This window comes from Oratosquilla oratoria, chromosome 29 (assembly GCF_046742065.1).
Source record: "Oratosquilla oratoria isolate Oo_2021 chromosome 29, ASM4674206v1, whole genome shotgun sequence".
In the NCBI taxonomy this organism is placed as follows: domain Eukaryota; kingdom Metazoa; phylum Arthropoda; class Malacostraca; order Stomatopoda; family Squillidae; genus Oratosquilla; species Oratosquilla oratoria.
This window is the reverse complement of record NC_134805.1, coordinates 27,950,417-27,965,416: the sequence shown is the minus strand read 5'-3', so window position 1 is coordinate 27,965,416 and position 15,000 is coordinate 27,950,417. Positions and strand designations below refer to the sequence as shown.

General features: G+C 40.4%; 1 protein-coding gene across 4 annotated transcripts in view; it reads right to left on the bottom strand.

The window, feature by feature from the left end:
- Positions 1–15,000, bottom strand: part of LOC143040695 (uncharacterized) — a 1,057,191-nt gene that overhangs the window by 839,646 nt on the left and 202,545 nt on the right. Inside the window, exon 1 of one of the 4 annotated variants that reach the window (XM_076212013.1) lies at positions 2,957–3,000. The exons of the other annotated variants lie outside the window; for them this stretch is intronic. The gene's annotated coding sequence lies outside the window, so the exon portion shown is untranslated. Of the gene's footprint in view, positions 1–2,956; positions 3,001–15,000 lie in introns of those variants that run through there. 4 annotated transcript variants of the gene reach the window in all.

The window sequence follows — 15,000 nt, the reverse complement described above, 5'->3', positions numbered from 1 at the left end:
AGAGGAAGAAAAGTGCAAGGCCGATGGGGGTGGAGGACAAGGTAGAGGATGACAATGTGGAATGGAATGATGGGGAAGAGGATGATGCTGATGATAAGGATAATGATAATGATAATGATGCTCATGATAATGATGATGGTGATGATGATGATGATGATGATGTTTAGGTTGAGAAGCCGTTGTTGAAGGTCTGTGAAAGAACATCTGCTACTACGCAATTTTTTTTTTTCTTTTTTTTCTTTTAAGGATGAAGGAAATGTTAACTTGGACATTGAGAAGGGACAAGGAAGCGTCTGCGATAACGACAGATCGAGGAGTGGTAGACAACGGGAAATAACAAAAACCCAAACCCGAGAGCCAAAACCCTGAAGCGGCGGCCTGATTCTCCTGGAACTGGCGAAGGTGAGGAACGGGCGCGTAGCACCTTCGAGATGTCGGAGGAAATTTCTTCATCATTATCCCGGTGCTGCTGGTGGTAATGCTGGAGGTAGAGGTGGTTGTAGTGGTGGTGGTAAAGGTGGTGTTGTTGGTAGTGGTGGTGGTAGAGGTGGAGGTTGTGTTGGAGATAGTGGAGATGGTGGTAGTGGTGGTAATGCTGGAGGTGGAGGTGGTTGTAGTGGTGGTGGTGGTAAAGGTGGTGTTGGTGGTAGTGGTGGTGGTAGAGGTGGAGGTTGTGGTGGAGGTAGTGGAGATGGTGGTGGTGTCAATGCTGGAGGTGGAGGTGGTTGTAGTGGTGGTGGTAAAGGTGGTGTTGGTGGTAGTGGTGGTGGTAAAGGTGGTATTGGTGGTAGTGGTGGTGGTAGAGGAGGAGGTTGTGGTGGAGGTAGTGGAGATGGTGGTAGTGGTGGTAATGCTGGAGGTGGAAGTGGTTGTAGTGGTGGTGGTAAAGGTGGTGTTGGTGGTAGTGGTGGTGCTAGAGGTGGAGGTGATGATGGAGATAATGGAGGTGGTGGTGATGGACGGGTGGTGGTGATGGTGAAGATTGTGGTGGAAGTGGTGGCGGTGGTGGTGGGGACGGTGACAGCAATGGAGGTGGCACTGGTGTTAATGGGTGACGTTGCCACTGACGGTGGTGGTGGTTGAGATAGCGGTGATGGTGGCGGCAAGTGTCGGCAAGTGTCGGCGAGTGTCGGCGAGTACCAGCGAGTGTCGGCAAGTGTCGGCAAGTGTCGGCGAGTGTCGGCGAGTACCAGCGAGTGTCGGCGAGTAACAGCAAATGATTGCGAGGGGCGACGAGTGGTTGCGAGTGGCAGCGAGTAGCAGCTAGTGACATCTAGTGGCAGCGAGTGGCGGCGAGTAGCGGCAGGTGGCGGCGAGTGGTGGCTGGTCTAAGGAGGTTAAAGAGCACCAGCTGCTGCGACCCCCAAGAACGTAATTCGGTCGAGAAGTTGAGATAACAGGGACGCAATTGCTTCTTGCTCTCTTCCTCCCTCCCTCCCTCCCTCCTCTTCTCTCCCTCTCCCTCCCTCCCTCCCTCCCTCCCTCTCCCTCCTTTTCCCTCCCTCCCTCTCCCTCCCTCCCTCCCTCCCTCCCTCTCCTTCCTTCCCTATATCCCCACAAAAAATGATCACCCAATTTTACTCTTTTTTATTTAACATAGGAAAGAAAGAATGGAGATACCCGAGATATAAAGATATATAGAGATAGAGATAGGGGGCGAGATAGAAACGTATGGAGATAGTAACAGGATGATAGATGAGACAGAAATAATATATTCACTTTCTGGATGGGATACGCTGATAGAAAAGAGACTGGAACAACTATATAATGCATTCCCGTTCCTGAGCCTATAACAAAAAATATACTACAAAAGTTATATACACAACAGAATTGCCATATGAAACATGAAAATTATGATAAAATAGAAATAAAACAAACTGAACATGCTAACATGAAACTGTTAGTATATGCAGTTAGCAACGGCGTTCCAGTATTTTAACTTTAAAAAGAAATCAGCCAGGACGAATTAAACAGGATAACAGGGAACTCCTATGTAACACCAGCAAAAATACAATTACAGATGAGATTATTTTTCATTACTCCTAGTTCGTGATTACTTAATAATACGGAACGAAAATACATCGGAATAATGGAATGTATTTCTGGTACCTGGAATCCTTTTGATCGGAATTCGCTTTCCGAATATTAGAGATTTCCTCATATCAGTAATTCTCAATACACAGAACTTATCTTTGCTACAACCTACAGAACGAAATTATGGCATATCTTTCTCACGTACACATAAAAACACACACCACAAACACACACACACACACACACACACACACACACACACACACACACACACACACACACACACACACACACACACAAGCACACACAACAACAACAAATTGAACGGGACAATAGTGTGTGCAAACACCATACATGAATTTAAGAACAAACTATATGTTGCGAGATACAAAGACGGAACACCACGAGCATAGCTCCCCTTCCCGTAGAATACAACTAGGTAAATACACACACACACACACACACACACACACACACACACACACACACACACACACACACACACACATACACACTCACTCGTATATATTATTAGGATATACACAAAGGCAATTCCTCCTTATAAAGGGTGTGGCCGCTTCAAGGCTCTCTTCAAGGGAAAACATCTACTATTCTCTTCACTCTCTCCCATATCGTGAAACATTGTGACAATCTTCTTATCCCCAGCTACAGGATGGTACATACATAAATACATACATACATACATACATACATACATACATACATACATACATTACATACATACAAGCAAGTATTACATATATATACATACATACATGCATACATACATACGTTCTATTTGATATGGAATTAATATTCATAATAGAAATATGCATCATCAAACAAACGTTGCACCTTCATCTCGGTCAATCTATAGCGCAATCAACGCATGGAATATTCACCATGGACTTCTTAGACATACCTACGAAAGCCAAGTCTCCTTTTGCTGTCTCAGGGATGCCTACAAGAAGTTCCTTGTACCTGCAAAGCGATAATGAGGAATCGTTAGTAATCCGCACAATATTGTCATTCACGTCAAAGACAATAATAGATTGATTATGCCTCTATGTTGGTATCTAGATCGGGGTAATAGAAGCAATAGTAGTAATGAAAGTAATAGAAATAGCAACAGTAGTAATAAATTATGGTAATTAATGATAGTAATAGGCAATAATAACACGTAAAGAAAATCTATTCCTGGCTTGTGTGTGTTTTTTTTCTAGATCCCAAATAATTAAAAAAAGATATTCAACAGTTATAAGTATGGGTTTGTAAAAAATCTAGGCTAGCCACTAGCATTCAACCTAATAAATTTTTAGAATTGCAGTACAAGCAATTTGTCATATTTTCGAGTTCAATTGGTGCGATTTGGTGCAAATTTTTATTTTTCAAAATTTGATGACTTTAGCCTGAATTACCCTACTTATACTATACATTATATTCATTTAACACGTTTATAATCCATACTTTCAGATCTATAAGGTCCATATTTCCTCATTGCATATATTTCTATATATATTTTTTCAACCACATTAATTCCATGCCATCACGGCATGGAATTAAAGTGAAAATTAATGTGGTTGGAAAGATTAATATCTGTACATTGGGGACCATTCTGTGTGTGTAAAATATTTCTATATTTTCAGGTGGCTTCAGGTGGCTTCAAGGGGCTTCAGGTGGCTTCAGGGGGCTTCCGGCACCCCCCTGACTTCTTCTGTTATATATGCGGTGAGTATATAAAGAAGAGATTAAAAAAAAAATTCCTTGGAAACGTCGGTGAAGGTTTGTGAAAAATACCAGAAGTACTTCAGGATGCCAGTTGGGGACCAAGACAATACCTGGGCCCCTCACTACTGTTATGAATACTGTAAGAAGACGTTGGAAGGGTGGCTGCGAGGTGAGAAAAGGTCTCTGGATTTCTCCAACCTACGAGTCTGGCTAGATCCAGCAGACCACTCCACAATTTTTTTTTTTTTTTTTTTTTTACATGATGGATGTTAGCAAGTGGCGGAAAGGAGAGAATGCTGATGCTATGCATTACCTAAATCTCCCATCATCAATTGCTCCAATTCTTCTCTGCTCCAAATATCCCGTCCCAGTGCTACCGGTTCCAGGTGAAGTGCTTGAGTCTACCGAATTCCCCAATGAGCTCAGTAGGATTGAAAGAACAGCATGGAACCGTTTCATAGCAGTTGTCAAGGGCTTCCTGGGCAGGATCTGGTAAAGGCTTTTGGTACTATGGAATGCAGGAAGTCCTTTAAACTTCCTATGCTGGACGCTCACCTGGACAAATTCAAGGACAATATGGACACCTACTCAGAGGAACAAGGCGAACGACTCCACCAAGATGTGAAGAGGATAGAGCGGAAGTACCAAGACCACTACAATGAGAAAATGAAGGGGGACTATATCTGGAGGCTAGTCCGAGAGAGCGACCTGGACTGCAACCGCAAATCCATGAAATCTAGTCATTCCTGACGTGCTTAAGTTGCTTTATAAATGCCATTTGTTTCTATTTATTTTTATAAGCTTGTGTCGTAAAATAAACATATACTCTGTTGATTTAAATATATGAACTGATAAATAATTATATAAAAATTTCGAAATACCAAAGTCCTGATCACAAACCCAAACTTGTTTTTTTTGTTTATATATATATATATATATATATATATATATATATATATATATATATATATATATATATATATATATATATAATATAATATAATAATGGGATATAAACCAGGAAATAACAGAACCAGAGAACAAAACAATTGTTACACGGTGTAATAGAGTAATTTTATTTCTATTTTTGGTATCTAAATATGGGCAATAGAAGACACAATTCTAATACAAGTAACAGAAATAGTAATAGTAATAACTTATAGTGATTAGTAGTAATAACAATAGTGAAAGGATTAGTCGTGGCGATAGTGTAGTATTATTGAGGTAAGTACTAGTAGTGGTTGTACTCGTAATTCTAGAAGTGAACTAAAGGTGATGGCACACTAATTGATTCTAATATACTAATTGATACTAATTGATTCGCTACTTCATCTGAGTAGGAACAACTTCGGTTACAACATTCTAGACTTCTGTAAGAACATCTCAACAATGTGTCTAACATTCGTATTCTAGGTTTGACTCCTCATGACGAAAGAGTAATTTGATATTTGGGAATTTTGAAAAACAATAGATCGTCACCGAAGTCGTTTCTACTCAAACGAAGAACCAAAAGCAAATAGCATGCTAGCGAGAAATGCCAAGTGTGCCGCCTCCTTAAGTCAAATCTGTTTCAACTATAAGAAACGACACTTAGATATTGGATTGTCCATAATGATAGAAGCGCTAGTAAAATTCTTAACAATATATGTTTAAAAACAATAGTTATAGAATACACTTAAATTACAATAGACCTAGTTTAGTTGTACAAAGGCATAGTAAAAAATTCGCAAACTCATGTAAGACCATAAATTAAGAAATACCCATGACTGCAGATAATGTATAAACAAATGTATGCACATACATGTATATACACAAATACATTATAAACATACACGTATACGTACAGATACACACATGTGGGACAGGTCAAAACATTAATCAAAAGGAACTTAATACACAAATACCATTTAACAAGCGGGAAAGAAGCAATTGAAGAACACTTCTGGATTATGTCTTTAAGGTTTGGAAGACCAACAAGGAGTGTGTGCTGGATGTTCCCCCCCTCCCCCCCACCACCACCCACGTCCTCAGAGGTGGAGAGAAGGGGAATGGGGAGAAGTGAGCTTATGCAGAGGTAGGAGGAGGAAGAAGCAGATAAAGAAAAAGCAGATGAAGAAGAAGAAAATAAAGGTGAAGAAGATAAAGATGGAGAAGATAAAGAAGAAGAAGAAGATGAAGAAGGAAGAAGAATGGAGAAGGAAGAAGGGAGAAAATAAAGATAAAAAAGATGAAGAACATGAAGATGAAGGAGAAGGAAGAAGAAATAAGAAGGAAGAACATGAAGAAGAACATGAAGATAAAGAAGGAAGAAGATGAAGAAGAACATGAAGATAAAGAAGGAGTAAGAAGAAGGAAGAAGGAAGATGAAATAGAAAGAAGGCAGAAGAAGGAAGATGAAATAGAAAGAAGGCAGAAGAAGGAAGATAGATAAGAACAGAACAAAGAGTAATTAAAGTAAGAAAGGTAAGAGAGAGGTAAAGAGAAACACAAACGAAAGAGAATAGTTATTGATCAAAGGCAGATAAGCACAGACCCGGTCACCGAATCAAACATTTAGGCATTATCCAAAATAATGAAACCACGAGTGAATAAATGAATGAACAAATTAAAGAAAAAACAAATGAATAACGAATAAATGAACAAGCGAATCTATATATAAAGCATATAAATAAATAGGTAAGTAAATGAAATATCAAAGCAGCAACGTTTTCCAAGAGCATGAGAAAGTGAGGGGGAAGAAGAAGATACGAATGAGTAAATGAACAAACAAATATACAATGAATGAATTAACAAGTGAATAAATAAATCATATAAATAAATAGGAAAGTAAATAGAATTTCCAAGCAGCAATGTAGTACAAGAACGTGAGAAAGTGAGGGGAAGAAGAAGAAGAAGAAGAAGCAAATGAAGGGATGAAGAAATAAAGACGCAAGTGAACGAGAAGAAGGAATTAACATTTAGTGCGATAACAGCGGAGATGAGCAGAAAGGAAATATACACACAGAGAAAACAGTCCAGTGGATACGATAGAAAGAGTGAAGAATAGGAAGTGGGTTGAGATCAAAGATGTCTGAACTATTCTTAGAAAACTACTGACAGCTTTAGCCTTAGGCAATGAGAACAAAGTAAAAAAAAAAAAAATAATAATAATAATAATAAATAAATAAAAAATAAATTAATAAATAAAATTATTGATATAAAACAAAGAAAAAATATCTAAAAACATTAAGATACAAGAACGAGCTTGGGCAAGATTAGAAATAAAACATGAAGACAAAAGAAATAAAGAATACGGTAGGAAGTCTAAGGTGGGTGAAGCACCTGAAGTGGACATTACTATAGCTCGTACGCTCCAAGAAGTCCGTTTAGGGTGTGCCATACGTCGTGAGTTATTCTCCTAAATTAATCTTATTATATATATATATATATATATATATATATATATATATATATATATATCTTCTATATCCCATCTACGTGTTATTTGATTTTTTCATTCTGTATAGTGTAAAGAAAGATGTATAGTAGAGCCTCCCTCTTCTTTCATCTATGTGTTATTTGATGTTTTAAATTCTGTATATAGTAAAGGAAGATGTATAGTAGAATTAGTATCATTTTCTTAAGATTATAACAACGGTTATTACCCGGCCAATCCCACCTGTCTCACCTGTGACAGCTCAATGTGGCAATATGGGAGAAAAAGCGCTGTTGCCACGTGTCATAGAATCTATTCTAACCGTCGTTATAATCTTAAAAAGTGATACGCATTGTACTATACAAATTCCTGTACTACATACAGAATATGAAAAAAATAGTGCAAATAGCACATAGGGAGGAAATAACAGGGAGATAGAGAGGGAGAGAGAGAGAGAGAGAGAGAGAGAGAGAGAGAGAGAGAGAGAGAGAGAGAGAGAGAGAGAGAGAGAGAGAGAGAGAGAGAGAGAGAGAGAGAGAGAGAGAGAGTATATACTAAGGTTGATTTGGTAGAATGGCCTTAGCAAATCACGACCTACGTCACACACTGAACGGACTTCTTGGAACGCACAGAATATAGGACCACGAGACCCTGTTGGCTGTAAAGGTCCTCGAAGCGTGTAGCCTCCAAACAACAATGCCAAATTATTGAACAAGACAGACCCACAGACACAGATAGAAAAACAGATGGAGAGACAGGCAAGTAGACAGAGTGACAGACACAAAGAGGACACAGACAGGCATACAGAGATACAGGTACATAGACAGAGAGATACAGCCAGGCAGACAAGAGACACAGGCTGACAAAGACAGAGAGACAGGAATAAACACACAGACATAGGGAGGGACAGACTGACAGAATGAGAGACACAGAAAGACGCAGAAAAAAAAAGACAGAATCTGTTCCGAAGATAAACGCTGAACAGAAATCCATAAACACAAAGCTTGCGCTAACAGTCCTCCGGAGTCAAGACAAGAACAGAATAAACACACGGGATAATTTACATACTTCCGATTCCAGAACAACATGTAGGGCCCCGAAGGCACACGATTATATACCCGGTGCTTATAAGCGGAAGTTATCTGGACGCGAGTCAATGATTGACGTGTAACTTAACTGGGTTTAGGGTTCCGGCCGAGAGCCAGACCACAACATGAGCAAAGTGAAATCGGCCGGAACTTATCACGATAGAAACAAGTCATAGGTCTCTCCCTATTATTGGCGCACTATCTTTTTCTAACCTCCTTACTTCCTTCCTTCCTTTCTTCCTTTCTCCTTTTCCCCGAGTCCTTCTTTCCTTCCTTCTTTTCCCAAACCTCTACCTCCTTCCTCCCCTCTTCCCCCACGTCCATACCTCATTCCTTCCTTCCTTTCTTCTCCCAGTCCCTCCCTCCTTCCTTTATGCCCCCAGCACTTACCTCCTTCCCTCCTGTCTTTTCTTCCCTCAGCCCTTCTTCCTTCCCTTCTTTTCTTCAGTCCTTACCTCCTTCCTTTTTTCCTTCTCCCCGCCCTCACCTCCTTCTTTCTTCCCCTCCAGTCCTTACCTCCTTCCTTTCTTTCTCCCGTCCTCACCTTCTCCTTCCCTTCCAGTCCTTACCTCCTTCCTTTCTTCCCCCCCTTCCCGCCTTTACCGCCTTCCTTTCTTTCCTCCCGTCCTTACCTCCATCCTTCTTCCTCTCCAGTCCTTACCTCCTTCTTTCCTTTCCCCCGTCCTTATCTCCTTCCTTCCCTCCTGTCCTTACCTCCTCCCTTTCTTTCTCCCCCCTTCCCGTCCTTACCTCCATTTTATCCCCCATCCTTACCTTCTTTCTTTCCGCCAGTCCTTACCTCCTTCCCCTCTTTCCCTCCCTCCCTCCTTCCCTTCCTCTCCCTGCACTTGTTTCCCTTACTATTTCCACTTGTATGAATAAGAATTTCCCTCCTCTCACTCACTCCCTCTCCCTCCCTGAGCTCTGAAATCGAAATGATTATATCTTTCCATTCAGTTCCAGCTTGACTTACAAATCCCGCAATCATTTCATCGTTGCAGAACGTTGCAGACGACAAATAAAAATTATGTAAATTTCTACGTTTTTGGGTGTTGCTCGGTGGAGCTCCTTCCATGGGACTGGGAAACCCCCTTAAAAACGTTTCCTAGCTTTCATTAGTGATCGTCACTTTCCCTAGCTGTTCCAATTCAAAGAGGAGTTTAAGTTACACTCAGACATTTACATAAAGATAATGACGCAAGTTTCTACTCAGTTTGCCAAAAAGATAGCGATAAGGGGATATAGATAGATAAAGGAGATAAAGAGAGACAGAAGGCAACGGAGGTAAAGAAAGAAGGGATAAGAGGAAATGCAAAACAAAAGATGTGGAGGTCAAGGAAGAAAAATCGAGATAAAGGAGGGGAGGAAAAAGAGAGAGAAGGGGAAAATGGAAGATGGTGGTGGAAATGGAAGAAAGTGGGGGAAATGGAATAAGAGGGAGGTGGGGAATGGGAGAAAGTGGGGGAAATGGAATAGGAGAGAGGTGGGTGAAATGAAAGAAAGTGGGGGAAATGGAATAAAAGAAATTTGGGGAAAGGAAAAGAAAGTGGGGGAAATGGAATAGGAGGGAGATGAGGGAAATGAAAGAAGAAAGGGGTGGGGGAAATGGGAGAAGAGGGAAGTGAGTGGAAATGGAAATGAGGGAAGAGGGGAGAAGGAAGAGGGGAGGAATGGGATAAGAGGTAGGTGAGGGGAAATGGGAGTAATGGGAGGAGGGGGGAAATGGGAGAAGAATAAGGTGGAGGAAATGGGACAAGAGGGAGATGAGGGGTGAAATGGTAGAAGAGGAAGATGGTGAGAAATGGGAGAAGTGGGAGAAATGGGAGAAAAAAGTGGGGGAAAACGTAAGTGGGAGGTAGGGGAAAATGGGAGGAGTGGGAGGCAGGGGGATATAGAAGAGGGAAGTGGGGAGTAATGGGAGAAGAGTGGAAATCTGAAAAGAGGGAGGGAAGAATCATGAGAAGAGGGAGTTAGGGGAATGGGACAAGAGGGAGTTTAGGGGAATGAGAAAAGAGGGAGTTGGGGATTATTCTAACCTCCCTGTGTGGACAGTTGGTCACCCCAGCAAGCAACTCACGAGGTGCCACGGATTCTAGTCCCTGTTGTGGGAGTTTCAACTTTGACAAAAACAAATACTTGTTTGTATTGCCTTTTTTATTTCTATTCTTGAAAAAATACTAAATAAACAAAACACAATAAAAGTAAAATAAATAAATAAATGAAAAAAAATAAAAAATATCAGCCATAATTTTACAAAGTTATAAAAGTCTACGGACATGGCTGATCACATTTCATTTTATATACCATTTTCAGATACAGGCAAAAAAATTATAAAAAAATAAACAAATGAATAAATAAAATAGAATAAAAATAAAAATGAATAATCTCTTCCCTACGACCCTCATCACCTTTGCCCTTCGTGCTATAACTTTACCAAAGAATGCTGGAATTAAACGCGGGTTCGCCCTGTGGTAAGGTCATCTTATCAACACAGCATGGCAGCACTTGTAATAATGGATTTGTACTGGAAAAAGTTCCATTTAAGAAGGAAATATGCAAAGACTGATTTACCAACACAGTGGTTAACAAAGGGAACAGACTTAGTAACCACATAGTGAGCGCTAATTTTTTATTTTTTTTATTTTAAGAGATGACTTTATGGATGGGGACGACAGGTTGTAATAGACATGGAACTGCCTAGTGTAGGCCTTAAGGTCTCTCGCAGTCTCCTTCATGTTTTATGTTATGTTCTAGTGCTACTTTCTTTATCTCTACCCTCCCTTTAACTCTGACATCCCACAGGCGATCTTATTCAGTTGCATGTCTCGCAACGACCCAATCGTCGCTACAAAGGACCTTCCCTGTCTGATGGTACTTTTCCCATTGCCTTGGCGATTTTATTTACATTCGTTTTTCTTACTTTTTATTCTGTTTTCGTTTATTTGTTATTCTTATCTCTTCTTGTCATTTTGTTTAATAGTTTCATTATTGTTATTCACAAGTTTTAATTAGTAATTAATATAATTTGATGTTGCTATTTAGTATTTCATCATCATCATCATCATCATCATCATCACCATCATCATCATCATCATCATCCCTCTTCAGTCATCATCATCATCATCATCATCATCATCATCATCATCATCATCATCATCATCATCATCATCATCATCATCATCATCATCATCATCATCATCATCATCATCATCATCATCATCATCATCATCATCATCATCATCACTACCACCACCATCATCATCATCATCATCATTATAATCATCATTATAATCTTTGCTATTTGAGGACGGGTTGAGGTCAACAAACAACACGATGCACAAAGTACACAAACCTTTAATAAGCAAACAAATTAAGTGGGAAAATGCGGCTGAGTCTTCCAACACGGAAATCACTCTAAATCAAATTTACTATTCAGTCACTCATTCATTCACTCACTCGTTCACTCATTCACTAATTCATTCACTCGCTCACTCATTCACTCACTCATTCACTCACTCATTTACTCATTCATTCACTCACTCTTTTACTCATTCATTCACTCATTTATTCACTCACTCATTCACTCATTTATTCACTCACTCATTCACTCACTCACTCATTCACTCATTTACTCCCTCATTCACTCACTCACTTTTACTCATTCATTCACTCGTTCATTCATTCATTCACTCACTCACTCATTCACTTGTTCACTCACTTATTCAATCATTAACTCACCCATTCACTCATACATTCACTCACCCATTCACTCATTCATTCACTCACTCACTCATTCACTTACTCATTCACTCACTCGTTTACTCACTCACTCACCGAATGCCTCAGCGTATTTCGTATTCTGTTCCAACCAACACCAGACACAGACACACACAGACAGGTGCACACATGTACGTATACACACGCACACATGCGCACACGAAATCCAAAGCTTACATATGTCTATTTCAATTTGCGAGACTACATATTGAAGGTTCACCAAAACTGACACGTGTATAACAGTTGTGTGTTTTTAGTGTGTGTGTTTTTTTTATACGATGTGGTTGTTTACTGACTTTATTATAGCTAGGCCCAGGGGATTTATATTTCATTTATTTATTTATTTATTATTTATATGTTAATATCTAATTGATTCGTTAATTAAATTATATATTTGATGTTTTATTTATTTATTTTCTATTTTTTTTTTTTTGTCTGACGTTCTTCGAAATATCCCCCAGCATAAAAAAAATAGAAAAAACAAATTTGAATAAATAAATTAACGAATAAATAAATTGACGAATAAATAGATAAACAAAGAAACCAACGAACGAACAAACAAGTCAATCAAAAAATAGGTAAATAAATAAAGGTTATTAAATATTACCCATTCCCTCTCATGGCATCTAACACATATTTTATTCTAGCTGACGCCTGACGACTTACATTTTATGTTCAGAAGCGCCATCGTAATTTTTTTTTTTTTCAAACAAAACTTGCCCCATAATAACCTAATCCCTATATTATGTTTGTTCTCTCTCTCTCTCTCCTCCTTGGAAGACTATCAAATCTCCCCTCCATCCATTTTTATAATAAAGTAAGTCCTTATCCCCTCCCTCCCTCTCTCCCTTCCTCCTCCTCTCCTCTTCTCCCTCTCTCCCTCCCTCCCTCCTCCTCTCCTTTCCTCCCTCCCTCCCTCCTTTCTTAACTCCCTCCCTCCCTCCCTCCCTCCTTTCCTCATCTCTCCTCCCTCGCTCCTTTCCTCCCTCCCTCCCCCCTTTCCTCCCTCCCTCTTTTCCTCCCTCCCTACCTCTCTCCCTTCCTTCTCCTCTCCTCTCCTCCCTCCCTCCCTCTCTACCTCCCTTCCTCCTCCTCTCCTTTCCTCCCTCTCTCCCTTCTTCCTCCCCTTCTTCTTCTCCTCCCCCCCTCCTCCCTCCTTCGTAGTTCTCATTCGACCCCGATAGCTTTTTCGTTGTAATTGCGTACGAATCCCTTTGAAAAATTACAGATTATTTCAGACTCTCTCGTCTCACTCTTTCTCTCGTCTCTCTTTCGTCTCTCTCTTTCTATCGTCTCTTTTCTTTCTCTTGTCTCTTTTTCTCATCTCTCTCGTCTCTCACTCTCTCAGTTTTTTTTCAGTCTCTCTCACTCTCGTTCTCTCTCTGTCTCTATTGCTCTGTCTGTCTCTTTGTCTCTCTAGCCTTCTCTCTTTCCCTCTCTCTCGTTTCTCTCCTGTCTCTTTTTTTTCGTCTCACTCTGTCTCTGTCTCTCTCAGTCGCTCTCGTTCTCTCTCTGTCTCTCTGTCTCTCTTGCTCTGTCTCTTTGTCTCTGTCTCTCTCTCTCTCTCTTTGTACCTGGCTCTCGTCACTCTCTGTCTCTCTCGCTCTTGTCTCTCGCCTCTCTTTCTCTCTCACTCTGTCTGTGCTTTTCTCTCTCCTCTCTCTCGTATCTCTCTCTGTGTCTGTGTGTATGAGTCTCTCTTTGTCTGCTTTTTTGTCAGTCTCTCTCTCTCTCAGTTCATCTGTCTTCCTGTCTCTGTCTCTGTCTTTCTCTCTCGTCTTTTTTCTCGTCCCTCGTCTCTCTCTCTCACTCTCTCAATATGTATCTCTCAATATGTATCTCTCACTCTGTATGTTTTTTGTCTGTCTTACCATCTCTCTATATCTCTCCCCCTCTCGTCTCTTTTCTCTCTCGTCTCTTTCTCTCACGTCTCTTTCTCTCACGTCTCTTTCTCTCACGTCTCTTCTTCTCTCATATCCCTTTTATCTCGCGTCTCTTTTCTCTCTCTCTTTTCTCTCTCGTTTTTTCTCTCTTATCTCTTTATATCTTGTCTCTTTTTTATCTCTCGTCTCTTTTCTCTCTCGTCTCTTTTCTTTCGTCTCTTTTCTCTGTCGTCTTTTTTACCTCGTCTCTTTTCTCTCACTCTCTCTCTCTCTCTCTCTCTCTCTCTCTCTCTCTCTCTCTCTCTCTCTCTCTCTCTCTCTCTCTCTCTCTCTCTGTTTCTTTCTCTCAGTCTCTTTGTCTGTCTGTCTGTCTGTCTGTCCTCTTGCTCATTTCTCATAAGAGGGAGAGATAGAGATAGAGAGGAGACACAGAGAGAGATAGAGAAAGAGAAAGGGAGAGAAATAAACAGAGAGAGAGAGAGAGAGAGAGAGAGAGAGAGAGAGAGAGAGAGAGAGAGAGAGAGAGAGAGAGAGAGAGAGAGAGAGAGAGAGAGAGAGAGAGAGAGAGAGAGAGAGAGAGGCATTAATACCTCCGTCTCCTCACAAACTGACGTCGATTGGGTGTAAGAAAGACAACATTTATTTCCAAAATGACCCATTCGAAATGCATGAATACATTCCCTAATTTTCTGCGAGGAATCCACGGCGATGAGGAACCAGCAACTATTTTTTTTGTTTTTTTTTTTGTCATTATTACGTCCCTCCCCTTATTCGGTTTCCTCAAATTTCTCCTCTTCCCTCTCACAACCCTTGCCTCTTCCTCTTTTTCGCTCTCTTTTCTCTCATTACTCTTTACTTCCTCCTCTTTCTCTGTCACTCTTTGTTTCCTTTTCCTTACAAGCTTACTCTTTTTCCATATATTTCAACTCCTCCCTCGTTTCTCTACTCTTCTTTTCTCCCATCGTCACCAGCTCTCTTCTTCCTCTCTTCTCCCACCCTCCTCCACGACTCTTTTCTTTATCCCTCCTCTTTGTCCACCCATTTCTGCCCTTTGTACTCCACCTTCCGCCTGCTC